Source organism: Opisthocomus hoazin, unplaced genomic scaffold (assembly GCF_030867145.1).
Source record: "Opisthocomus hoazin isolate bOpiHoa1 unplaced genomic scaffold, bOpiHoa1.hap1 HAP1_SCAFFOLD_137, whole genome shotgun sequence".
NCBI lineage: Eukaryota > Metazoa > Chordata > Aves > Opisthocomiformes > Opisthocomidae > Opisthocomus > Opisthocomus hoazin.
In genome coordinates this window covers 2996-5990 of record NW_027448792.1, presented here as the reverse complement: position 1 = coordinate 5990, position 2995 = coordinate 2996, and positions in this window count along the sequence as shown.

The following is a 2995-nucleotide window of genomic DNA, read 5'->3' as shown; positions in this document are numbered from 1 at the left end:
GCCTGCCGACCCCAGCCACCCCCCGCAAGCCCCCCCCACCGCCGCCCCGGCTCAGAGAGCACAGGCAGCCCGCCGCAGGCCCACCCACCCCGTGCAGGCACCCCCGCATACGGGCCTCCGGCAGGGCCGGCCTGCCGACCCCAGCCACCCCCCGCAAGCCCCCCCACCGCCGCCCCGGCTGAGAGAGCACAGGCAGCCCGCCGCCGGCCCTTCCCACCCCGTGCAGGCACCCCTGCATACGGGCCTCCGGCAGGGCCGGCCTGCCGACCCCAGCCACCCGCCACAGGCCCCTCCACCGCCGCCCCGGCTGAGACAGCACAGGCAGCCCGCCGCCGGCCCTTCCCACCCCGTGCAGGCACCCCTGCATACGGGCCTCCGGCAGGGCCGGCCTGCCGCCCCCAGCCACACCCCACAAGCCCCCCCACCGCCGCCCCGGCTGAGACAGCACAGGCAGCCCGCCGCCGGCCCTTCCCACCCCGTGCAGGCACCCCTGCATACGGGCCTCCGGCAGGGCCGGCCTGCCGACCCCAGCCACCCCCCGCAAGCCCCCCCACCGCCGCCCCGGCTGAGAGAGCACAGGCAGCCCGCCGCCGGCCCTTCCCACCCCGTGCAGGCACCCCTGCATACGGGCCTCCGGCAGGGCCGGCCTGCCGCCCCCAGCCACCCGCCACAGGCCCCCCCCACCGCCGCCCCGGCTGAGACAGCACAGGCAGCCCGCCGCCGGCCCTTCCCACCCCGTGCAGGCACCCCTGCATACGGGCCTCCGGCAGGGCCGGCCTGCCGCCCACAGCCACCCCCCGCAAGCCCCCCCACCGCCGCCCCGGCTGAGAGAGCACAGGCAGCCCGCCGCCGGCCCTTCTCACCCCGTGCAGGCACCCCTGCATACGGGCCTCCGGCAGGGCCGGCCTGCCGCCCCCAGCCACCCGCCACAGGCCCCCCCACCGCCGCCCCGGCTGAGACAGCACAGGCAGCCCGCCGCCGGCCCTTCCCACCCCGTGCAGGCACCCCTGCATACGGGCCTCCGGCAGGGCCGGCCTGCCGCCCCCAGCCACCCCCCGCAAGCCCCCCCCACCGCCGCCCCGGCTCAGAGCGCACAGGCAGCCCGCCGCCGGCCCTTCCCACCCCGTGCAGGCACCCCTGCATACGGGCCTCCGGCAGGGCCGGCCTGCCGCCCCCAGCCACCCCCCGCAACCCCCCCCACCGCCGCCCCGGCTGAGAGATCACAGGCAGCCCGCCGCCGGCCCTTCCCACCCCGTGCAGGCACCCCTGCATACGGGCCTCCGGCAGGGCCGGCCTGCCGACCCCAGCCACCCCCCGCAAGCCCCCCCCACCGCCGCCCCGGCTCAGAGAGCACAGGCAGCCCGCCGCAGGCCCACCCACCCCGTGCAGGCACCCCTGCATACGGGCCTCCGGCAGGGCCGGCCTGCCGACCCCAGCCACCCCCCGCAAGCCCCCCCACCGCCGCCCCGACTGAGACAGCACAGGCAGCCCGCCGCCGGCCCTTCCTACGCCGTGCAGGCACCCCTGCATACGGGCCTCCGGCAGGGCCGGCCTGCCGCCCCCAGCCACCCCCCGCAACCCCCCCCACCGCCGCCCCGGCTGAGAGAGCACAGGCAGCCCGCCGCCGGCCCTTCCCACCCCGTGCAGGCACCCCTGCATACGGGCCTCCGGCAGGGCCGGCCTGCCGCCCCCAGCCACCCCCCACAAGCCCCCCCACCGCCGCCCCGGCTGAGACAGCACAGGCAGCCCGCCGCCGGCCCTTCCCACCCAGTGCAGGCACCCCTGCATACGGGCCTCCGGCAGGGCCGGCCTGCCGCCCCCAGCCACCCCCCGCAAGCCCCCCCACCGCCGCCCCGGCTGAGAGAGCACAGGCAGCCCGCCGCCGGCCCTTCTCACCCCGTGCAGGCACCCCTGCATACGGGCCTCCGGCAGGGCCGGCCTGCCGCCCCCAGCCACCCGCCACAGGCCCCCCCACCGCCGCCCCGGCTGAGACAGCACAGGCAGCCCGCCGCCGGCCCTTCCCACCCCGTGCAGGCACCCCTGCATACGGGCCTCCGGCAGGGCCGGCCTGCCGCCCCCAGCCACCCCCCGCAAGCCCCCCCCACCGCCGCCCCGGCTCAGAGCGCACAGGCAGCCCGCCGCCGGCCCTTCCCACCCCGTGCAGGCACCCCTGCATACGGGCCTCCGGCAGGGCCGGCCTGCCGCCCCCAGCCACCCCCCGCAACCCCCCCCACCGCCGCCCCGGCTGAGAGATCACAGGCAGCCCGCCGCCGGCCCTTCCCACCCCGTGCAGGCACCCCTGCATACGGGCCTCCGGCAGGGCCGGCCTGCCGACCCCAGCCACCCCCCGCAAGCCCCCCCCACCGCCGCCCCGGCTCAGAGAGCACAGGCAGCCCGCCGCAGGCCCACCCACCCCGTGCAGGCACCCCTGCATACGGGCCTCCGGCAGGGCCGGCCTGCCGACCCCAGCCACCCCCCGCAAGCCCCCCCCACCGCCGCCCCGGCTCAGAGAGCACAGGCAGCCCGCCGCAGGCCCACCCACCCCGTGCAGGCACCCCTGCATACGGGCCTCCGGCAGGGCCGGCCTGCCGCCCCCAGCCACCCCCCGCAACCCCCCCCACCGCCGCCCCGGCTGAGAGAGCACAGGCAGCCCGCCGCCGCCCCTTCCCACCCCGTGCAGGCACCCCTGCATACGGGCCTCCGGCAGGGCCGGCCTGCCGCCCACAGCCACCCCCCGCAACCCCCCCCACCGCCGCCCCGGCTGAGAGAGCACAGGCAGCCCGCCGCCGGCCCTTCCCACCCCGTGCAGGCACCCCTGCATACGGGCCTCCGGCAGGGCCGGCCTGCCGACCCCCAGCCACCCCCCGCAAGCCCCCCCCACCGCCGCCCCGGCTCAGAGAGCACAGGCAGCCCGCCGCAGGCCCACCCACCCCGTGCAGGCACCCCTGCATACGGGCCTCCGGCAGGGCCGGCCTGCCGACCCCAGCCACCCCCC